This window comes from Tamandua tetradactyla, chromosome 17, assembly GCF_023851605.1.
Source record: "Tamandua tetradactyla isolate mTamTet1 chromosome 17, mTamTet1.pri, whole genome shotgun sequence".
NCBI classification, from domain to species: domain Eukaryota; kingdom Metazoa; phylum Chordata; class Mammalia; order Pilosa; family Myrmecophagidae; genus Tamandua; species Tamandua tetradactyla.
Genome location: NC_135343.1, coordinates 81,819,355 through 81,844,699, shown reverse-complemented (window position 1 = coordinate 81,844,699; position 25,345 = coordinate 81,819,355). Strand labels below are relative to the sequence as shown.

The 25,345-nt window shown below is 37.4% G+C and overlaps 1 long non-coding RNA gene across 3 annotated transcripts in view; it reads left to right on the top strand.

The window, feature by feature from the left end:
* LOC143661440 (uncharacterized) overlaps positions 1 to 25,345 on the top strand; it is a 138,313-nt gene that overhangs the window by 12,730 nt on the left and 100,238 nt on the right. For 2 of the 3 annotated variants that reach the window (XR_013164590.1, XR_013164588.1), the window contains exon 2: positions 2,978 to 3,029. The exons of the other annotated variant lie outside the window; for it this stretch is intronic. This is a non-coding gene — a long non-coding RNA (uncharacterized LOC143661440). The remainder of the gene's footprint in view (positions 1 to 2,977; positions 3,030 to 25,345) is intronic. 3 annotated transcript variants of the gene reach the window in all.

Sequence of the window (25,345 nt, the reverse complement as noted above, 5' to 3'; positions counted from 1 at the left end):
CGTGACAAGTCTTTCTGGCTTCAGCGACTTCTGGGTCCTCCTCAGTAGACCTTCAGTAATCGAGATGGAGATCCACCCTCCTTCACTTGTGCCACGTCTTACTAAAAATGACACTCCCAACAGCTCTTATCTCCAATGGGTTTCCACCCGCCGGGATGAGAATTAAGAGCATGTTTTTTTTTCTGGGTAGCAATGTTCCCCACCTTCTATCGGGGCCCTTATTACTCATTGTAAAAAAAATGTTCAGCCTGTTGGCCTGCAGTAACTCTAAATTCAGATGTCCTGCACAGCTACCTGTTTAAAGGACACAGCGGTCTTGTGGTTCCTTTCTGCTCCCTGCTGGCCTTCAGTTGCTTCCACCCTGGAGGGACCTCCTGTTACGTTTCCAGTCCTGATGCCCTCGGTTTCTGTGTGCGCTGCTTGCCATCAGCCCTTCGTGGTTAGCGTTCCGCCCGCCTGGAGGGCTGGGGTAGGAGTTTTTAAGGGAGAGGAACTTCTAGGCTGGGTCAGAGCTGAAAATGGAAGGTTGCCATTATACCTCTGTGTAGTACAGTTAAATTCATTGTCAGCTCTTGGTTCTCTGCTCCAATCATTTTAAGTCCACTAACGGTGAGCTACACAGGGTTGTTTTTTCTAACAGCAAACCATCAAAAAAGAAAAAATGGTTGCCTACGGTTTTCCAGTGAAAAGTTTCTCTATTATTTCGTATTTCTGCATTTCACTCACATTGATAAGTAAAAATTGAAGATGGAAAGCCCCAAGACCTATACTGTAATGAAAATAAATGGTTAAGGCATCGTCTGAATAACCAAGATTAAATTCAAGCTGCTATAGTTGAATTTTACTTTTCTGAATGCTTGATCTCCTGAAAGGCAATTTTGATAACTGTCATCAGATCTTTTTTTTTGTTTTACTAATCATAATCCAATTTAACAAATATTTTTAGGCTATCTACCACGCACTTCGTTCTGAGCTGGAAACTGTTATGTGTAAAATAAATATAAAAATGGTTTCTTGACTTGTGGAATTTACAGTATAATTAGAATATGCTGTCATGTAAGTGCATGTATGTATGTGGTGTGTGTGTCTGTGAGTGTATATGAAACACGCATAAAATTCAGGAGGATATAGGTTATGTTTAAAACCTGTTTTTTAGATAGCAAGTGTAATAGGAGGTCCTAATAGTGATAGGAACATTTCAACAGTTTCTTCATCTTGCTAACCTTCCTTCCAATCCTCTCAGGTAGGCTCTGAGGCTTTGACTCTGTTTGGAAAAAAATAAGATCCTCAACAAACCAATTTTAAACCTATAGCTTTTTGGTATCCTTTCTTATTGCTTTCTCACCATGTAATAAAGGGGCAAAATGTGTTCCTTTATCCTCCTTTTACTTGGGAGTCACTGAGGCACTTCTCTCTTTTCTGTCTTCCTGCCAGTTGCATCTCATTTTTTATGTTGGCTTTCTTATCTGTATTCCAAAAAGCTGACTTAAAGTCAAGTTATTTGAGTTCCTGGGAAGAATAATTTCTTTCCTAGTCTGGTCACCTTGTTCTCTAGATTTAAGTTTAAATTTTAATTCACTAATTTGTGTATTTCCATCATGTCCCCACTGAAGGTGATTTTTTTTCCCAATTCACCATTTTAGAAGTAAAAGCTACCAACATTAGTGAGCAATAAATTTCTAAAAAAAAATCGTGCATGGGAAAATTTGACACAGATCTATAAATATAACATTCCAAATATGTACTATAAAAAAAAAAAACTAAAACTACATTCTTAGCTGAAAATTGTTACTTTTTTGATAAAGTCACAGCACTCTCTCTCTCATACTATATTTAATCCTTTTCTGAAAAGTAAACTTTGGAAAAAAGAATCTGAAAATGTGCCTAACAGGAATAATGGAAAAGGAGTGTGGCTTTTTGTGAATCAATATAAATTTATTTTTGAGGAAAACAAAATGACCAGCACAGACAATGAAATGTTTCAAGCACTATAAAATGTATTGAATTTCAGAAACCAGAGAATTTTGTGTAAAATGCCCTTCAGCTCCATTTTCCCCATGAGAATAAACAGTGGTAAGATATTATAAAGATACAAAAAAAAAATATTCCGAGAAGCATATTAAATCAGAGAAACGGTGGTGTCATAATTGATTCCATAAAAACTCTCTCTGCAAAGTAAACTTGAGACAACTAATAAATATGAAGCTTAGAAATGGTGAATCTCGCTATCAGTGGTCAAAGAGAAACAACTGAATAATTGCATCAAAAACTTTGGAAAAAAAAGATCTCTACAGAGAACTTCTAAGGACAAACCCTGAAATCACACTTGTGTATATAATTAATATGAGGGTTTGCGTTGTGCAAACGTAATTTATTCTGATGATATGGTAACTGATAGTCCATGCACCCTTTGAGCCTCGGCTTCAAACCGCCTCTCCAAAAAGCCTAGAAGCCTCTATTTCCTCCTGAGCCTTGATCTTTTACTCAAATTTAGATTTTCTTGGTCTTGACATACTTTTTTATATATTCATATTATCAATTTTTTTCCTGGAAGCCATTTCAAGTCTTTGTGAAATAAGGCAAATATGTATGAATACATTTTAATAAACATATTATCCATCTATTAATCAATCTGGGTGTGATGATGTATAGATTATGACTATATGGTTTTAATGGTCCAAGAGATAGATACCATTCAAATTGTGCCTTACCTAGAAAAATAAACTCCGAATTGAAAATCGTAAGGGTAAAAACAACTAATAATGATATCCAAACCAGTCATTTAACAGGTTATTTGAAATATCAAAACAGACTAATAAACTAATATTTATCAATAAGAACCAAGGTAATAATTCTGAGTTTAGTTTAAATGATTTATTTGGAACTTTTGCTCTATTTGAATAGTGCCTTCAGTTATTAATTTTGAGGTCTTAGATTATTTATTTAATCTGTGCCTTATTTCTCATTTGGAAAACAGGAAAATTAACGATGCCTACCTCATAAGTGATGGCATGTCATCCACCTGCCAGGTCAGTAATTCTTTCCAGCTCTGTTGTTAAAACCATCCACAAAAATTTAGATTTTCATGAGTAGATTTTTCATGTAAAAGAAATTTATTTTCATATCTTACTGGTCATGTTTTTTCATTTTGCTCATATATTCAAAACTTTGAAAATTTTCCTTAGATATATTAGACAATTATTTTACATTCTATCTTCACAGGAAACCCTCAAGTCTGAGCTTTCTTGTATTTAAAGTCTTCACTTGCGGGTTTTTAGATCATTTAGAAAGAACGGATATAAGCTGGGAAATCCAAAACATAAGAGTTGATTCTGGTTGGGAATTTTCAACGAAAATTTTCTTTTTTGTCCCTTTCCACCAAGTGCCAAGGTTCAGGATAGGCCATTTAACTTGCTGTCGTTTGGAGCTGGGTGTGGGCATAGATTTATTTCGACTTCACCTTTCAATGAGTCTGATAAGACAGTTACTTATGTGGGGTCTCTTATTAGACATCCCCCCACGCCTTTTAGGTGAGCTTCTCTCCCTTTATCTCTGGGAAAACGTGAAAAAAAAATCAAAGCTCCTGTGCCCCTGTTCAGCAGATCCCCTCAGCATTTCAGCTGACCTCAGTATTTTACCGACCTCTTAGTTCCTGCCCTTGTTTAGTTTTTGGACTTGAAGGGATCCTCCCTTTTTTCTAACTCAATAATAATTTAAAATAAATTTATATTTATATTTCATCCAACTTTTAAAATGGTTTTCAAGTAGAACAATTTGTGGGCTATCTATCCCATTATACTGATAGAATAATGTCTATTCACCCTTCAATACTTTTAATGGAATTCAGGTGGAAAAAATTGGGTTAATTCTAATTCTTAGTTCATGGAAAGGCTTATCAATGGCCAAACATTGCTCTTTTGATCTACATATGTATTAATTCTCTGTTCCATATACTTATTTTTAAAATGATACAATAAGCACCTTTTAATCCTTCCCCCACATGTAAACTAGACCCTTGACCAGAATTTCTGTTCTCTCACAGCAGAGACTTCTCAGTGATTCAGACATTGCTCTCTTGTTTTGTATACTTAGTTTTTCATTCTTATGTATATATTTATGTATGTTTTCTAACAGCTTTATTGAAATATGATTCACATACCATAGAATTCACCCTTTTAGAGTCTATGATTCAGTGTGTTTTTTTATGCCACAGAATTGTACAACTGTCACAACTATTTAATTTTCGAACATTTTCATCACCTTCAAAAGACACCCTATACCTATTAGTAGCCACTTCTCATTTCCCTCTCTCTCTATCCTCTGGAAACTACTAATCTATTTTCTGTCTCCAGATATTTGCTTATTCTGGGCATTTCATATAAGTAGAATGATACATAATTCGCCTTTTGTGAGTGACTTCTTTTACTTAGAAAATAATTTCTAGGTCATCCACCTTCCAGCATTTATCAGCATTTCATTCTTTTTTTGGCAAATAATATTCCATTGTATGGATGTGCCACATTTTGCCTATCCATTGTTAGTTGATAGACATTTTGGTTGATCCATTTTTTTGCTATTAAGCATCATGCTGCTGTGACTATTTGTTCATATGTTTTTGCGGCAACATATATTTTCATTCCTCTTGGGTTTATACCTAGAAATGGAATTGCTGAGTCGTAGGTAACTCCATGTTTAAGCACTTGAATAACTGACAAACTGTTTTGTGTAAAGGCTGCACCATTTTATAATACCACCAGTATTGTATGAAGAGTCCACTTTCTCTTCATTCTTGCCCAACTTTTTGATTCCAGCCATCTGAGCGGATGTGAAGTGGCATCTCATTGTGGTTTTGTTTTGCATTTCCAATTATTTTGAGCAGTTTTTCATGTAGTTGAGGCAGGCTAGAATAGGAAGAGAGGGAAGAGAGGAGAATATCGTGAAGGAGCCCTTGAGCAAGGACAGTTAATCAAGGTCAGGAAGGTCTGTGTCCTGCACAGACACCCTGCCTGGGGGCTACCCACTTACAGGAAAGCCCAGAGGCAGCAACTCCTCTGGGGCTAAAGGACACCCACCTGAGTGAGTCATCTATGGAGGAGGGTGGAGCCAAGTGACTTCGCCAGATGCTCTCTCTACCACCAGGCACCGCACTGGGGAGAAGTGAGGGTGGAAGGAACAGGCCAAACGAGCAAGGGGAAGAACAAATAAGTAGAGCTAAGAAGTAAGAGCAGATGGCCCCAATAATGCAGGGCCTCTTGCCTTTTTCACCCCTTTCTTTGCAAGAGTGCCTGCTTGTCCTCTCATGTGTTCTCCATGAATTTTCTGCCTGCTTACTCTATGCTGTGTTGTGCCCTTGAATTCTTTCTCACAGCATGGCCAAGGAAGCTGAATCTGACAGCATAATGAATGACCATTTGTATATCTTCATTAGAGAAGTGTTTATTCAGATTCTTTGTTCTTTTAAAAATTGGGTTTTTTGTATTTATTGGGTTATTTGTTTTTTTATTTTCTACCACAGAGTGGAAGAAAATATTAGCAAATAATACAAGCACAAGCACTAAAAGAAAATGTAGATAAATGGGACCTCATCAATATTAAAAAGACTTTGTCCATCAAAGGATATTATCATAAAGTAAAATAATAACTTACATAATGGGAAAAAATATTTGGAAATCACATATCCAATAAGCATTTAATATCCAGAATATATAAAGAAATCTTTCAACTCAACAACAAAAAGCCAAACACCCCATTTTAACAATGGACAAAAGACCTGAACAGACATTGCTCTAAAGAAGATATACAGATGACCAAAAGCAAATGAAAAGAATCTCCACATTATTAGCCGTTAGGGAAATCCAAATCAAAACTTCATTCACCCCCATGAGAATGGTTATTATTAAAAAAATGGAAAATGACAAGTATTAGAGAGGATGTGGAGAAATAGGAGCACTCATTCGTTGCTGGTGGGAATGTCAAATGGTGCAGCCGCCATGGAAGGCAGTCTGGTGACTCCTCAGAAAGTTAGCTACGTAAGTACCAAAGGAACTGACAATCCCACTTCGAGGTGTGCGCCCAGAAGAATTGAAAGCAGGGACTCTGATATTTTCACAGTGCAGTTCCTAGTGGCATTATTCTCAGATGCCAACAGATGGAAGCAACCCAAGTATCCATCTCTAATCAGTAATGCTGGTAAGCCTCTAATGTTGCTTCTCAGGGTTGAGGACTTGGGTGAGTGCAGTCACCCTGGGATGACAGTGATCTTAACATTGTTCTCTCTGTCTTTTCCCTCAACACACCCAGCTGCTAAGCACCACTAACCTCAGGCTGATTGCTCTGTTCTTTTCAACAGTTGTCTGGGGCTTAAATTCCTCCACAGACCAAGTCAATCAAATTGGATCTCCTTTAAAGGAATGGTTCCTGAAATCAACACTGAGACATTTGTTCTGATGCCGGGAGAGCTTCTCCCGGCTGCCTCTTTCCTGGGTTCTCTCCAGTGAACTAGCCAGCCTACACCTCCAGTGAATCTGCTACTCTTTTCCCAATGGCCTTTCATCACAAACTCCATGATTGATTTTGAGAACATCCTTAGGCTCTGTTGCAGATAAAGTCAGTTCCTTCAGGAAGAGATTAGGAGGTATCCTTTTATGGCCTGGTTCTTCCCCCTCTCAGGCAAAATCTCTGAGCCACAGCTCTGGATTTGGGGATGAGGAGAGTGGCATGCTGCTCTCTGAGTGATATTCTTGCTTCAGGAGCAGAGCCTGCCTTGGTGGGGTCAGGGAAGTGATCTCAGATCCACCCGCCTCACTCAGCATGAAACTTCTGCTTTATAAACCCGGGCAGACAGGACCACAGTGTTCTCAGGGGGGCAGAGCAGAGCCTCATCTCGCGGGTGGGGGCCAGGCAGAAGAAGGGAGCCTTCATCAGCCGGCAGTTCCCTCAGGAACTTGGGCTCAGCAACAGGTGCTGGGAGCAGGGTAAGGAAAGCTGGCGTCCTGCCCTCCTAGGAATTGTTGCCGGGGATTAGAGGGAGGCCTGTGCTCTTGGCTGCATCAGCCAGCAGTGGAGTTTCCATCTTGCTGAGATGGGAGGGTCAGGGAGGCTGTGAGTCTTAGTTTAAATACCATAGAATCGCTTTTCTTGCCAAATTTTAGATTTTCTCGAATAAATGTTTCTTCATTTGCCATATGACCTTAGGACCTTTTCCGGAGACTTTAAATGGTTGTTTTAAAATAATTTTCATCAGTTTCACTTGGAGAGGGCAGGTCTGTGGTGCTCCTTGTGCTGTCATGCTGAAGTGAAACCCATGCATTTATTTTTAAATGATATAGTAAACTCACATGATATGAAGGATAGTATAATTACATGAGAACTAGAACTTCGACTCTAATTCACATCTCTTTGTGCTCTTCGCCTACATCATTCCCTGTGCTTTCCAACCCTCAAAGTGATCAAGTTTTGAAATTTTGTATTTATTGTTCCCTTTACTTTAAAAAATAGTTTTATTAAGTAAGTTATGCATTCCTAAAATATATAATACTTAGTAATATTATTTTTGAAATTTGGCAAAGAGTATGCTTCAATATAGCTTTATGGGACTCAAATTTTTACTCACATTATATTTATTAAGATTCCTCCACATTATAGCATGCAGATATGATTTTTTTATTTACTTCTACATAATATTTCACATATGGAATTACCATGTGTCTAAATTCATTCTCCATTTGATGGTTCTGTGTTCTTTCAAGTTTTTCTTTGCAAACAGTGTTTTTTCAGTCCACTCTACTATTGTTTCCATCCCTCGCACTTGACTGAATCTGGTGACAGTGGTCAATAATTATTTGTATATTGTCAAATCAAATGGACACTTTTCAGTCCTTATCTCAGATGAGCACTCATTAGCATTCAACAGATTTGGTCTCTCCTTCCCTGAAAAACTTGCTTTCTTGGCATCCATGACACTTGAGTTTTATCTCCTGCCTATCTGATCCTTTCTTCATAATATCCTTTCTCTTTTTCCATCTTCTTTAGAGTGGTGAATGGTATTTCTGCATTCCTGACCTTTCCTCACTTAACTCTCTCCCCTTTTGTGTGGAAAAATATCAGCCAAGGTACTTACTAAAATGAAGATTCTAGGTGTCCAATTCCAAGAGATTCATTAGGCCTGAGATTTCACACGAGAGTTTGCATTTTTAACAAGCACTGCTCTCAAAGTAGATTCAGGTACTTCTCAGAATTTAATCACATTGTCTTCTCTTGCAAAAAATTCTTTGCTTTACTCAATTTTTGATGTCTTCTGGAGGTTTTATTCACATTAATTTTACAGAGAACACTGGTACTTAAAAAAACACTGCACTTAAAATTGTGTTTAAACACAGCAGAATAGTTGTCATGCACAATTGTATGATATATTCTCTTCCTTGGAAATGGTACCAGTGGGGGAGTTAGCTGTGTGACAGATCCATTGGTTATCATGTGGTGGATGAAGTATCTTTTATAGACAGTGGTGCTGGTCGGGCTGAACAGCTCCGTGAAGGAAAGGGAACTATAAGAGCTTGAAAACTGTATCCATCATGTATGGAAAAGTTGATTGACAGAAAGGTTTTCCCTGGTATCTATTGCCCAGGCGGTGTGGTGTTGATTGCAGTGAAAATAACAGGAGCTTCAGAAAAACACGGACATCCATTTAAAGTCTGGTTTGTTACCTTGGGAAACCGCCTGATCTCTTTCTGTGCTACGTTTTTCTCTAACTTAATGTGGTTGATGTAGTGGCTGAATTACATGTATTTAGAAGATCTTTCTTGGTATCTAAGAGAGACATAATTATATTTGGAGTCCCTACTAAGGGCCAGGCAATATGCTAGTGCCGGAGACATAATGGTGAGCAAATTCAGACAGGTCACGAGTTTAACGTTAGGTGTAGCCCTGTGGGAGAAATAGGTGTTAACTCAGGTAATCATACAAATTCTACAGAGCATTACTCAATGAAACATATAGCAAAGGAGGCTGACTTGGACTCAGGAATCTCTCTCATGAGCCGAATCAGAAGGTTGAGTAATAAGAGTTCGCTTGTGAGGAAGGGCGGAAGAGGGCTTTGGCAGAAGACTCTGCATGTGAGAAGGTCTGCAGCGGCAGGAGCATGCGTGCAGAGAGCTACAAGGAGGCCAGTAGGATTGGAGATGAAACTTGATTCTAAAGATCATTATGATTTATAGTCAACTGGGATTGTTTTGAATTGGATACAGGAAATGAGGGATAAAAGGGTTCCACGCACTTTCAGGTTCCTGGTCAGTGCTTCTGGGTGGACGGAATGATAGTGACCCAAATAGACAAGTCCTGTTTTGTGTTTTTTCTCTTTTAGTGGATGAATGTATCTTCTCTGTACTTGACTTTTAGTCATCTCTTTTATCATTGATAGATTTTCTCACATAGATGAAAACATGGTGCTGACAAAACAGTGCCTCGTTTCTCTTGCTGATCACAAGTCCAGACATCCAAGGAATGAATGCAGTCCTTGCCCAATTGCTCAGGTGGTTATCCTTGTGCTAATGAGGTCATATGAGCGCATATCAGCTTCTGCAGGAACCATGGGAGTGAAAGGAGCAGGAGTAAAGGAGCTGTAGGCCTGCTCTTCAGTAGGTGTCAACAATATGCTTGTTGGGGAAAAGAAACAAAACATTGCCCGCTACATGCTAGTGCTGGTTTGGTGATTGTTGCCTGATCTAGTTTTGGGTGGAAAATATGCAGCTGTAATCCTTGCCTTAGTATTACCTTGAGCACTATGAAGTACCATGAAGTACCCAGTTTGTGTGCTGGGGTCTGAGATGACTTATACCATCTGAGTTAAGACAGGTAAAACATTTTATTTTTCTACATTAGGGTTGCCCTTCTTTAGTACTCTACTTCTAATTTTTGGCCTATAAAACTGACAAAAAATTAAACTTGGATATGAGTAAGTATGATAAAATGTCCTCATGCCACATCAGGAAACTGCTGGTTTGCTCTATAAGAATATGGCTTTTATGTACTTCTTTTTTTTTTTTTACCTTTTTTTTTTATTAATTAAAAAAAGAATTAACAAAACAATTAGAAATCATTCCATTCTACATGTACAATCAGTAATTCTTAATAACATCACATAGTTGCATATTCATCATTTCTTAGTACATTTGCATCGATTTAGAAAAAGAAATAAAAAGACAACAGAATAAGAATTAAAACATTAATAGAAAGAAAAAAAAACAAACAAAAAACCTATACCTCACATGCAGCTTCATTCAGTGTTTTAACATAATTGCATTACAATTGGTTAGTATTGTGCTGTCCATTTCTGAGTTTTTATATCCAGTCCCATTGTACAGTCTGTATCCCTTCAGCTCCAATTACCCCTTCTCTCTTTTTTTTTTAATTAATGGAAAAAAAGAAATTAACCCAACATTTAGAAATCATACCATTCTACATATGCAATCAGTAATTCTTAACATCATCACATAGATGCATGATCATCATTTCTTAGTACATTTGCATCGGTTTAGAAAAACTAGCAACATAACCGAAAACGATATAGAATGTTAATATAGAGACAAAAATAAAAGTAATAATAGTAAAGTCAAAACAAAACAAAGCAAAACAAAAACCTATAGCTCAGATGCAGCTTCATTCAGTGTTTTAACAAGATTACTTTACAATTAGGTATTATTGTGTTGTCCATTTTTGAGTTTTTGTATTTAGTCCTGTTGCACAGTCTGTATCCCTTCAACTCCAATTGCCCATTATCTTACCCTGTTTCTACCTCCTGCTGGACTCTGTTACCAATGACATATTCCAAATTTATTCTCGAATGTCTGTTCACATCAGTGGGACCATACAGTATTTGTCCTTTAGTTTTTGGCTAGACTCACTCAGCATAATGTTCTCTAGGTCCATCGATGTTATTACATGCTTCATAAGTTTATCCTGTCTTAAAGCTGCATAGTATTCCATCGTATGTATATACCACAGTTTGTTTAGCCACTCTTCTGTTGATGGAGATTTCGGCTGTTTCCATCTCTTTGCAATTGTAAATAATGCTGCTATAAACATTGGTGTGCAAATGTCCATTTGTGTCTTTGCCCTTAAGTCCTTTGAGTATATTCCCAGCAATGGTATTGCTGGGTCGTATGGCAATTCTATATTCAGCTTTTTGAGGAACCGCCAAACTGCCTTTCACAGTGGTTGCACCATTTGACATTCCCACCAACAGTGGATAAGTGTGCCTCTTTCTCCGCATCCTCTCCAGCACTTGTCATTTTCTGTTTTGTTGATAATGGCCATTCTGGTGGGTGTGAGATGATATCTCATTGTGGTTTTGATTTGCATTTCTCTAATGGCCAGGGACATTGAGCATCTCTTCATGTGCCTTTTGGCCATTTGTATTTCCTCTTCTGATAGGTGTCTGTTCAAGTCTTTTTCCCATTTTGTAATTGGGTTGGCTGTCTTTTTGTTGTTGAGATGAACAATCTCTTTATAAATTCTGGATACTAGACCTTTATCTGATATATCATTTCCAAATATTATCTCCCATTGTGTAGGCTGTCTTTCTACTTTCTTGATGAAGTTCTTTGATGCACAAAAGTGTTTAATTTTGAGGAGCTCCCATTTATTTATTTCCTTCTTCAGTGTTCTTGCTTTAGGTTTAAGGTCCATAAAACCGCCTCCAGTTGTAAGATTCATAAGATATCTCCCAACATTTTCCTCTAACTGTTTTATATTCTTAGACCTAATGTTTAGGTCTTTGATCCATTTTGAGTTAATTTTTGTATAAGGTGTGAGATACGGGTCTTCTTTCATTCTTTTACTTATGGATATCCAATTCTCTAGGCACCATTTATTGAAGAGACTGTTCTGTCCCAGGTGAGTTGGCTTGACTGCCTTATCAAAGATCAAATGTCCATAGATGAGAGGGTCTATATCTGAGCACTCTATTCGATTCCATTGGTCGATATATCTATCTTTATGCCAATACCATGCGGTTTTGACCACTGTGGCTTCATAATATGCCTTAAAGTCCGGCATCGCAAGACCTCCAGCTTTGTTTTTTTTCCTCAAGATGTTTTTAGCAATTCGGGGCAACCTGCCCTTCCAGATAAATTTGCTTATTGGTTTTTCTAATTCTGAAAAATAAGTTGTTGGGATTTTGATTGGTATTGCATTGAATCTGTAGATGAGTTTAGGTAGGATTGACATCTTAATTATATTTAGTCTTCCAATCCATGAACACGGTATGCCCTTCCATCTATTTAGGTCTTCTGTGATTTCTTTTAGCAGTTTTTTGTAGTTTTCTTTATATAGGTTTTTTGTCTCTTTGGTTAAATTTATTCCTAGGTATTTTATTCTTTTAGTTGCAATTGTAAATGGGATTTGTTTCTTGATTTCCGCCTCAGCTTGTTCATTACTAGTGTATAGAAAAGCTACAGATTTTTGAATGTTGATCTTGTAGCCTGCTACTTTGCTGTACTCATTTATTAGCTCTAGTAATTTTGTTGTGGATTTTTCTGGGTTTTCGACGTATAGTATCATATCGTCTGCAAACAGTGATAGTTTTACTTCTTCCTTTCCAATTTTGATGCCTTGTATTTCTTTTTCTTGCCTAATTGCTCTGGCTAGAACTTCCAACACAATGTTGAATAATAGTGGTGATAGTGGACATCCTTGTCTTGTTCCTGATCTTAGGGGGAAAGTTTTCAATTTTTCCCCATTGAGGATGATATTAGCTGTGGGTTTTTCATATATTCCCTCTATCATTTTAAGGAAGTTCCCTTGTATACCTATCTTTTGAAGTGTTTTCAACAGGAAAGGATGTTGAATCTTGTCAAATGCCTTCTCTGCATCAATTGAGATGATCATGTGATTTTTCTGCTTTGATTTGTTGACATGGTGTATTACATTAACCGATTTTCTTATGTTGAACCACCCTTGCATACCCGGGATGAATCCCACTTGGTCATGATGTATCATTCTTTTAATGTGTTGTTGGATACGATTTGCTAGAATTTTATTGAGGATTTTTGCATCTGTATTCATTAGAGAGATTGGTCTGTAGTTTTCTTTTTTTGTAATATCTTTGCCTGGTTTTGGTATGAGGGTGATGTTGGCTTCATAGAATGAATTAGGTAGTTTTCCCTCCACTTTGATTTTTTTGAAGAGTTTGAGGAGAATTGGTACTAATTCTTTTTGGAAGGTTTGGTAGAATTCACATGTGAAGCCATCTGGTCCTGGACTTTTCTTTTTAGGAAGCTTTTGAATGACTAATTCAATTTCTTTACTTGTGATTGGTTTGTTGAGGTCATCTATGTGTTCTTGAGTCAAGGTTGGTTGTTCATGTCTTTCCAGGAACCCGTCCATTTCATCTAAATTGTTGTATTTATTAGCGTAAAGTTGTTCATAGTATCCTGTTCTTACCTCCTTTATTTCTGTGAGGTCAGTAGTTATGTCTCCTCTTCCATTTCTGATCTTATTTATTTGCATCCTCTCTCTTCTTCTTTTTGTCAATCTTGATAAGGGCCCATCAATCTTATTGATTTTCTCATAGAACCAACTTCTGGTCTTATTGATTTTCTCTATTGTTTTCATGTTTTCAATTTCATTTATTTCTGCTCTGCTCTTTGTTATTTCTTTCTTTTGCTTGCTTTGGGATTAGTTTGCTGTTCTTTCTCCAGTTCTTCCAAGTGGACAGTTAATTCCTGCATTTTTGCCTTTTCTTCTTTTCTGATATAGGCATTTAGGACAATAAGTTTCCCTCTTAGCACTGCCTTTGCTGCATCCCATAAGTTTTGATATGTTGTGTTTTCATTTTCATTTGCCTCGAGGTATTTATTAATTTCTCTTGCAATTTCTTCTTTGACCCACTCGTTGTTTAAGAGTGTGTTGTTGAGCCTCCACGTATTTTTGAATTTTCTGGCATTCTGCCTATTATTGATTTCCAACTTCATTCCTTTATGATCCAAGAAAGTGTTGTGTATGATCTCAATCTTTTTAAATTTGTTAAGACTTGCTTTGTGACCCAGCATATGGTCTATCTTTGAGAATGATCCATGAGCACTTGAGAAAAAGGTGTATCCTGCTGTTGTGGGATTTAATGTCCTATAAATGTCTGTCAAGTCAAGCTCATTTATAGTAATATTCAGATTCTCTATTTCTTTATTGATCCTCTGTCTAGATGTTCTGTCCATTGATGAGAGTGGTGAATTGAAGTCTCCAACTATTATGGTAGATGTGTCTATTTCCTTTTTCAGTGTTTGCAGTGTATTCCTCACATATTTTGGGGCATTCTGGTTCGGTGCGTAAATATTTATGATTGTTATGTCTTCTTGTTTAATTGTTCCTTTTATTAGTATATAGTGTCCTTCTTTGTCTCTTTTAACTGTTTTACATTTGAAGTCTAACTTCTTGGATATTAGTATAGCCACTCCTGCTATTTTCTGGTTGTTATTTACATGAAATATCTTTTCCCAACCTTTCACTTTCAACCTATGTTTATCTTTGGGTCTAAGATGTGTTTCCTGTAGACAGCATATAGAAGGATCCTGTTTTTTAATCCATTCTGCCATTCTATGTCTTTTGATTGGGGAATTCAATCCATTAACATTTAGTGTTATTACTGTTTGGATAATATTTTCTTCTACCATTTTGCCTTTTGTATTATATATATCATTTCTGACTTTCCTTCTTTCTACACTCTTCTCCATACCTCTCTCTTCTGTCTTTTCGGTTCTGACTCTAGTGCTCCCTTTAGTATTTCTTGCAGAGCTGGTCTCTTTGTCACAAATTCTCTCAGTGACTTTTTGTCTGAGAATGTTTTAATTTCTTCCTCATTTTTGAAGGACAATTTTGCTGGATATAGGAGTCTTGGTTGGCAGTTTTTCTCTTTTAGTAATTTAAATATATCATCCCACTGTCCTCTAGCCTCCATGGTTTCTGCTGAGAAATCTACACATAGTCTTATTGGGTTTCCCTTGTATGTGATGGATTGTTTTTCTCTTGCTGCTTTCAAGATCCTCTCTTTCTCTTTGACCTCTGACATTCTAACTAGTAAGTGTCTTGGAGAATGCATATTTGGGTCTAATCTCTTTGGGGTGCGCTGCACTTCTTGGATCTGTAATTTTAGGTCTTTCATAAGAGTTGGGAAATTTTCAGTGAAAATTTCTTCCATTAGTTTTTCTCCTCCTTTTCCCTTCTCTTCTCCTTCTGGGACACCCACAACACGTATATTTGTGCGGTTCATATTGTCCTTGAGTTCCCTGATACCCTGTTCAAATTTTTCCATTCTCTTCCCGATAGTTTCTGTTTGTTTTTGGAATTCAGATGTTCCATCCTCCAAATCACTAATTCTATATTCTGTCTCTTTAAATCTATCATTGTAGGTATCCATTGTTTTTTCTATCTTTTCTACTTTGTCCTTCACTTCCATAAGTTCTGTGATTTGTTTGTTCAGTTTTTCTATTTCTTCTTTATGTTCAGCCCATGTCTTCTTCATGTCCTCCCTCAATTTATCGATTTCGTTTTTGAAGAGGTTTTCCATTTCTGTTCGTATATTCAGCATTAGTTGTCTCAGCTCCTGTATCTCATTTGAACTATTGGTTTGTTCCTTTGACAGGCCATATTTTCAGTTATTCGAGCGTGATCCATTATCTTCTGTTGGCATCTCCGCATTTAGACAGATTTCCCTGGGTACTGGATCCAAAAGTTTTTACGATTTTTCTGTGAAATCTCTGGGTTCTGTTTTTCTTATCCTGCCCAGTAGGTGGCGCTTGTGGCACACGTTTGTCTGCGGGTCCCCCCAGTAAAAGGTGCTGTGGGACCTTTAACTTTGGAAAACTCTCGCTGTCCGGGAGGTTCACTAGCTGAAGCGGCTTGGAAGGGTTCGAGCCCGCCCAGGGTCCGAATGCTGGGAGGGTTGCTGGCCGCCGCAGCCCGGGAAAGCGCCCGTCTGAATTTCCTAGTCAGCCTGGGGCGACAAGCGTGGCCGGAGGGCGCCAGCAGCAGCGGCCCACCCGGGAGAGTGCACGTTCCTGGGGAGTCACAGGTTTGGGAGGGGCCTCCCCCACCCGTCACCGTTCTCCGCGGCCTGGGGATTTCCGATCTAATTCTCTCAGTTGGTCCGGGGGGCCGCGCGTGGTGTGGGCGCCAGCCGCCGCGGTTTCAGGGGACCGCCTCTCCAATTCTCCCAGCCGGCCCGGGAAGGGGGAAGGGAGCGCCACCCGCGCGCCTCGGCGATCTCGCCCAAGCGGCTTCTCTCAGCCAGCCAGCCGTTCCAGGATGGGGTACACTGTCTTTTTTATCTCTGTTGTGGCTTTGGGCGCTGTTCTGTATCGTTTCTACTCCCCTAGTAGCTGTCCTGGAGAAGAAACTAAGATCCGTGCGTCTTACTAAGCCGCCATCTTCTCCCCTCTATGTACTTCTTATTATGCATCTGAGGGACCCCAGAGTGCTCCAGCCTCTTGTTTCAGTGTTCTGTGCCCTCCCTCACCCATCCTCTAAAATTTTATTCGTTTTACTTCGGGTGTTGTTAAATGACGACTTTGATCTCGAACTCAGCTGTGCCTTGATTCATTTGGGTAGTCATTCCACCTTTCCAGTGGGTTTAAATGAGTATAAAGACTATGATGATACCTAAGAAGGAAACTGCAAAGATAAGTTGGTTATGAGTAGGAAGAGAAAAATTGAAACACAATTGCTTGAGTATGGGTGACTTAGGAAAAGGGGAAAAACCAATTATATGCTATGTTGAAAGATTGTCGGCTGCAATTTTAAAGGCTTTTCTATTTGCATAATCATTTTGCATCATTGCAGTATTGTTTATTTCTATTTTTATGTGCTCATGTTAATACATTTTATATATATTTTGTATTATTATATTTCCTACAATAGTGGCACATAAAAATACCTTTTTTTCCAAGTGAACAGTTTATGAATTTTTAAAAGGTTAAGTTGGTTACTTGTATCATTTTGTTCCAATTTTTAATTACATATATTGCTTATGTTTCTATTGTAATATGCTTTTTTTTTCGTGAAAACCAAGGTGCCTGTTTGGTACAGGAATACTGAAAAGAAAGATATAAAAAGTCTCATGGTTTAGAAAAACAGAGCAGTAGAAGATTCATATTTTTATGTATTTTAAGCCCTTTGATATTTTTTCCTAAATTATAACAACCCCTATATATATATACATATCATATACATATATATATATGATATGTTGGGATAATAGCTGAATTGCAAAAGAAATGAAAACCATAAGCTAGGATTATTTTGTATATCATATAGTATAATCTAATATTTCCAAATGCCATATTTTAATAAGATAAACCATATTTCACATGTCTCTGTCACTTTCCTGTTTTTCATTCACTATAGTGGTAGGGCCATTTTGAGTCCATATTCTCCTAATTAAAAAAAAAAAATCCTTGCATTTGAAACAATGTTTAGATTAAAGAAAAATTAGTCCACTCTCCTATTATGTGCCTTTCATAGGTACTGAGAACGGCATGAAAATGCTGAGAGAGAGGGAGAAGCAATCTATATTTTTCTAACAGTTCATATTTTAATTCTACCATTCATTCATTTGTTCATTCATCAACACTTATTAAACATCTATTATGTTTCAAGGATTGAGGGAACAGCATGGAAATGTAATCATTGCCCTATGAATCTCTTGGTTATTATGAAAGAAATAAAAGCAGGTCAGTTATTACATTATAGTGTGATAAATGCCACGGGGAGGTACGGAGCAGTGGCACAGAAGCTCTCTGGGATGAGGAGACAAGAGTCAGAGGGAGTATCTTGGTGGAAATGTCATTGAACTTAACATTGAGGGATGAGTTGCTATCCCAGTGAAAGGAGGAGAGAGGACATTTCTGCGTGAAGGGATTGCATGTGCCCTGTACAGAAAAGGCAGGCTCATGGGGGCGAAGTGCAGCTTTACCTGGTGGAACACTGGGTGACTGAGAGGAGGTGGCAGGTGAAACCGGAGAGGTAGGCTGCAGCCAGGGAAGGATTTTGAGAAGGGTGGACAGCTTTTCTGCCCTTCCCATGAAACACCATTTTTAACCTTTTCTTCAATTTGTGAAATCTTCCCCAAAGCATTGTCTCCCTGAAGAGTCATAAGTCAGATTTGTATAGCTTTGATTTTTCATGTTTAATGATCAGCTCTCCATTTTACTTTGCAATGTGGAGACTGTGCCCAGTTCCATAACGATTTCTTTAAGTTGATAAGCCAACTACAATTGCTTTTTTTTAGTCTTAAATATCATTGAGCGCTATTGTGAATTGATGAACCCCTGTTATTTATGAGATTACCTCTATTGTAACAGTCTGACAAATTACTAACAGATACACATCACAAAAATGCCAGGCACTTCGGCTCATTTAACTGCTTTCGTTGGCATTTTATTCTTTCCCCCCATGATTACTGTCATTTCTTTTTTAGCTCTGTGTTAAATCACCATGTAATTATGCATCATCACAGCAACTCATAACAGTTGAGCATGTCTCACTCCTAAATTCTAAAAGCAACCCTGTTGAGTCAGACTCACTATAAGAGTTTTGTCACCTCTCTTGACCTTGCTGTACCCTCTGGCAGTTTGGGATATTTGAGTTTCGTGGTTATGGTGAGAACCAGCTCAGAAGGAGCACTGTAGTTTAGGGAATTTCACTGGTCACTTGGATAAGGTGAGGAACAGGGAGCAAAACAGGAAACTATTTCCCAGTTGGTTCATTGCCAAATTCAGATGACCCAATTGTTTTATGGTCTCTTGTGCATCTTTCTAATAAAAAGCTGATTGGCAGCTGGAGGTGGAATCTTGAGGGTTTGGTCAATTATGACCATGTGGATTGAAACACTTAGTGATAGTTACAAGTCAATTAATCTCTATTTCCTTATTGTCGAATATGCCTAATCCGGTTTTCCTCTCATAGAGACGTGTAAGGATAGCATGCCTTTAATTATTGCTGGTCCCTGCTCATTAGAGGCCTTGGAATGTAGAATCTTTGTTAGGAGGCCCCTGCCAGTGAGCATGCTCCCTTGAACCCCCTCCCCCGCCATCCCCCATGTATTCCAGGCCTCATTTTTTTGTGTCTTGGATGCTTTTGTTGATTTTGATGCCCCTATAAAAATACCCCAAATTTTCCATAGGTTTATTTGCAATCACAGTCTCGTCGGGATCATTACCTGTTCCCATTCATCAGCATTGCCAAGGCAAATCGCTACGTTTTTATTTTTATTTAATGAAGAACCAGCTGCTTTGGCAGATGTTTCATAAATTTAGAAGATGCCCTGCTCTTCTTCATCAGTGAAAGAACACCTAAATGCTCTCTGCATATGCAACCACTGACATAAGTACTTTGCTTTCCTGACCATTAAATTACTTGGAATAAGTAAATTTCAACTGATTCAACTCCCTAACTCAATAATCACCTATTCTGCTAGCCAGAAAGAGTTTCATGCAAGGTTCCTGGTGGATGCAAAAGAAAGATACTTTTCACAATTTTCTGGAAATATGTTGTTCAATGAGACTCCCTCTTAATAACTTCAGAGTATTGACGTGGATTAGAGAAAGAAAAAAAATTGGGCTTATACTGAGAGAATAGAGGCAAAGTGGATTTTAGACAGTTTGCAGCCTTAGTGAATGTAACGCTTACTCAACACACTGCTTTGGATCAGATTTTCTTTCAAAGAGAAGGACTCCAAGACGAGCTTGTGGGGGCTACCTAGTAGTGTCAGAAAGTTCTGCTCTTTATAGAATGACTTGGGTTGATTTGAAACATCATTCCTGATGCCTATGGAAGTGTCCTCCCTTTTTAAGAAGAGTTTACTATGTTAAAAGCTAGACGTTGCTTTCCTGGTCTAAGTCTTCAGGTCACTCTGCCCCTCTGAAGCAATGCGTATACTGGGAGGTGGGGATTTAACACACTGTTTACAATTTAATTCATAAACTCCACAAACTTTTTCCCAGTCAGTCTCACACAGACACTTGCTTTATTCAAACAGTCATGTGCGTTTTGCATTATGAGTAGAGAAGTTTTTGTTGATGCTTTCTACATTCTAATTCATTTTATTCTCTTGAAATTAACTGTAAAGGAAACAAAACATGCTTTTCCATTATTTTCTCATATGGCTTTTTTTTCTATCAAAGTTGAATTACTTTTCTGCTTCTGCCTTGATCATTCCATAGAAACAAGTAACCTTGTTTTCTTATTTGCATTCCTTACATACTTAACATCACTTGACAAATATCTAGTCATTCAGTATTCCTCTGTTCATCCATCCATCATACATCTGTTCATCTGCCCATTTGTCCATTTACTCATCTTTCCATCCAGCCATTTATTCATCAGTCTAAACATTCATCATTAAATGTTCACTTCTCTTTTGCTCATTGTATGTATACTTGATTGGCTTATTTGTAGGTGCATGTATTTCATTTACTACAACAATAAAGATGTCATAGAAAATTCACAGTATGTAGATATGCATATATTCTGATGTTGAAGTATAAATTGCTGCAAACTCTTGAAAGGTAACCTGGAATGATATTTCAGAATTTGAAATGCACATTCTCTTTGATCTAGTAAATTCACTACCGGTAATTCTGTATGTGCAAGAGACACTTAGACACATGAACAAAAATATATCAATAGAGATGGAAATATAAATGTTATTAAACTACATATAACCCATATATCTACCAATAGAAGTCTGATAAAAAGTTACCTATGTTCTTTCAAAAAACTTTTTTCAGACTCAATTTAAATTATTCCCCAGTCTTTCCCCTTCAGTAGTTGTTACTGAATGTGAATTTAATTTCACAAAAAATAATGACTTCTCCTTTTTGATAATTGAGTCTACTCTTTTCAAAGAGAACATCTTTCCACTCTACTCTTTAACGTGAATTCATGTATTAATTTTACAAATATTGCATTGAATAATTGACTCCATTCTTTTCAAAGAGAACATCTTTCCACTCTACTCTTAACATGAATTCATGTATTAATTTTACAAATATTGCATTGAATGCTTACTATGTGGCAAGCAATATTTTTGTGCTTGCAAACAAAAAAATCACTTTCCTCATGGAACTTACCTTATATAGAAAGGAGACAGAAAATATAAAATAAACATTAAAAACAAGCAAATTACATAGAAAATAATAGGTAATTTAAAAATTGTACAAGGCAATTAGGAACACTGGGGATAAGGGACGGATTACAGTTTTAAGTAGGATTGTAGGGAAAATTTCACTGAGAAGGTAATATGTGAGCAAAGATTTTTTTTAATCATTACAATTGACTTTTTTATGAAAAATAATGTACAGAAAAGCAATACATTTCAAAAATAACATACATACAAAAAAGCAATACATTTCAAAGCACATCGCAACAGTTAGTTGTTGAACCGATTTCAGTTTGGTATGGGTTACAGTTCCACAATTTTAGGTTTTTACTTCTAGATGTTGTGCAAAGATTTAAAGGAGAAGAGGGAGTTAGCGAAGCAGAAACCTGGAGTATGTGACGTCGGTGTGTCTGGACTGGAATCATGAGGGAAGAATAGTTACAGAGGAAGTCAGGTGAATGATGGAAAGCCAGGTCATATGGGGCCTTATAGAACATAAGAAGGGTTTTGGCTTCTATTCTGTGGTGGGTAACCATTGGATGGCTTTGAGCAGAGGAATGACACAACCTGATTTGTATGTTAAATGGGGACTCTGTGGAAGAGAGATTGTGGGAGGAAATCCAGTTAGGAGCTGATTGCAGGTCAAAGAGGTGATGGTTTGAAGGAGGGTATTACTGAAGGTGGGTACAAGTAGAGAAGACCGAATGTGGAGCTGCCCTAATTTCCTAACAGATTAGATGTGGGATTTAAAAGAGAGGAATAAAAAAATGAATCTCTGCTAATTGAGAAGAATACTGCAGGCTGAACAATTGGTAACATACTATCAGTATTTCCTGTTGCAGATACTAGCAAATGCAAATATGTATATTCTTATCTTGTCTAGTTTCTTACTCAAAGGATAGCATACTGTAAACACTCTTTCATACTTTTGTGCTTTTTAGTTTTAACTAAATGATATAACTTGGAGGACTTTCTATGTCAGTGTAAAGACAGATTCCCAATCCTTTTATGGCTGGATAGTGTATCATTGAATAGTTACATAATAGTTTATTTGAACAGTTTTCTTTTGATATACACTTGGACTTCTCCTTAACTTCAGTAATTAGATAATGCTATAACCTTATACATCTTTATGTGCTTGACTATATCAATAGGATAAATTCCTTGAAGTGAGATTGATTGGTCAAAAAAATTTTTTTTTTTGGTGAATTCTATATACATTGTCAAATTTCCCTCCATAGAGATTGTACTGTTTTGTACTCCCACTGGCTAGGTATGAGAGTGCTTATTTACCTAGATCTTCACTAAAATGAATATATTGTCAAATTTTTGGATTTTTCCAATATGATAGATGAAAAATGGTATTTTTTACAGTTGAGATTGAGCACATTTATATATCGTTAAGAATAATTTGTAATTATTTTCCCTGAAACTACTGATTAGCCTTTTCTACTTTTCTATTGGATTTTGATTTTTTTTCCCCTAGATTTTTAGGAGCTCTTTATATATTTGGGAAATGAGTTATAAATATTTTGTCTGTGTCATTTGTCTTTGACCTTGGACTTTTTAAAACCTTGTATTTAAAAAGTTTTTTACAGCTATGTATTTGAGTATTTTATATCTTCTAAAATTTAAGCGATTGATAGAAAGGTCTTCCCCATCTCAAGACCATAAAGGGATTTGATATGTTTTCTCCTATACATCTTTGATACTTTGGAGTTTTCCCTCGTGTGTGTTATGAGACATGGAAGCCTTCTGATCTTCCAAATGCCTACCAGATATCCCAGCTCCATTTACTAAAAAGCCCATCTTAACCTTCACTGATTTGAGATTCCACCTTTATTATACATCAAATTCTCCCACGTATTTGAATCTATATTTAGACTCGCTATTCTATTGTCTACATAATCTTCTGCCTTATTCCATTGCTTTAATTTTTGAAGCTTCAGAGTATGTTTTAATTTCTTGGAGGACCATTCCATCCTTATTCTTTTTTTTTTCTCAAAGTTTTCATGACTATATGCCATAATTTGAATACTTGTGGAATCATTTCATATACCAGCACAATCATACTAGTAAGCAAAAATAAAATACACTCTAAGAACTGATGTTAGCTTGTAGGTATTTAAATTCATTTAATTACTCACTTATTCCATGAGTGTTCTTTGATTTACTATGTGCTCGGTACTTTTTTGGGTATATGGGAAACATGAACAAAACAAATTTCTGCTTTTTTGTAGCTTTCTAGCCACATAGATTAGTCCCAAGATTTTTAAGAAAAGGTTCTATTTGATTATTTTCACATCTCCTGAGATTGCACTAAAGCAAAATGCCAACTTTCTATCCCAATATTTAATGAGGAAAAAACATTGTCAAAATATTGTGCAACAATATCTATAATAAATCATCTTTGATTCAGAAGAGTAAAAATTATATAAAGAGTATGAAAAAAGAAGAAAGTGCTAGAGAAAAATAAGATACCCAAGAGAAATCTTGTTCTTCCACTTACGTCAGTTGAAATTAAGCATCTATTTAGTATCATAAATTTTCAGTACGATGACCAGAGAAGCATTTAAGCAGTTTAAGCTAAGAAATTATTGTTCCTGCACTCTGCAAGCTTTTCACATTCGACTCCTAAACTATTAATAATATAATTGTAATAATAACTTTTTTGGGGGGGAGGTTAAAAATTCAAGGTTTGTTCCTAAATCCCAGAAGCTATGATGTGATATTTGATATCAGCCTCATCTTTGGCTAAATGTCGCTTTTAGCATTTAGCTCTTTAGCATCACATAACATATATTCTGAGGATTTTTGCCGTCAATTATTTTTCCAAGGACAGAAGTCAAAATATGGGAATAACAGAGCCGGAATGTCTGCGTGCCGGGAGTCTGTGGAGCTCATGACGGTCTCTCACCGATCAGAAGTCTCTTCACCCCTGGGAAACCTCCTCAGTGGTGAGAACCTGCATCAGCACTTACCTAGGCTTTGACCATCACTTCTATAGGATCATCGCTTAGTCCTTTGGCAGCCGCTGCACATCCGGGACTAATTAGTTTAGGTCTTACCAAACTAACTTGTTCAAAAATATAATTTTAAAAAAAACGTTCGAACAACACAGAAAACATTTATAACCGATACACAACATGCTTTTCTATAGGCCTTTGCCACAGGCAGTGCTGTTGTTCTGGACCTCCTCCCCCATCCCGCCTGCAGCGCTTTTCAAACATCAGTAATCGCTCCTGGAAACGTGTCCTCTCCCAACTGGCTCCGAGGGAGGCGAGAGCACATCATTATGCCCCGACAAATCCCTGAATGATTTGGGCAGTGACTAAAGAAGTATTTGCAAAGTCTCCTTGGGGGGCTGGGGAGAAAGAAGGAAATATTCAACTTCCCCACTTGGAGAATTTCTGATATTCTCGCAAGCAGTGGGGACAACCAAATCAAAAGGCTGGGCCCTCGATCTTGGGGTTTGCTGCTTTGAAGCTTATTCCTACAAAGAATAGGCTAAGCCGGCTTAAAATTAGGCCTAAGAGTCACCCCCAGAGAACCTCTTTTGCTACTCAGATATGGCCTCTCTCTCTCTCTAAGCCAACTTGGCAGATGAACTCACTGCCCTCCCTCCCACGTGAGACATGACTCCCAGGGGTGTAAATCTCCTTGGCAATATGGGACATAACTTTTGGGATGAGCCAGGACCTGGCATCAAGAGATTGAGAAAGCCTTCTTGACCAGAAGGGGGAAGAGAGAAATGAGACAAAATAGAGTTTCAGTGGCTGAGAGATTTCTAACAGAGTCAAAAGGTTATCCTGGAGGTTATTCTTATGCATTACATAGGTATCCCTTTTTAGTTTATGAAGTATTGGCATGGCTGGAGGAAGTACCTGCAACTGTTGAGAGTGTTTCAGTAGTCTAATTTTGGAAGACAATTATATAAAGATATAACATTTACAATGTGACTGTGTGATTGTGAAAACTTTGTGTCTGATATTCCTTATATCCAGAGTATGGACAGATGAGTAAAAAGTATGGATAAAATAAATAAATAATAGGGGGGACAAAGTGTAAAATAAATATGGTAGATGGAAATACTAATGGTCAATGAGAAGGAGAGGTAAGGTATATGGTATGTATGAGTTTATTCTCTTTCCTTTTTATTTCTTTTTCTGGAGCGATGCAAATGTTCTGAGAAATGAT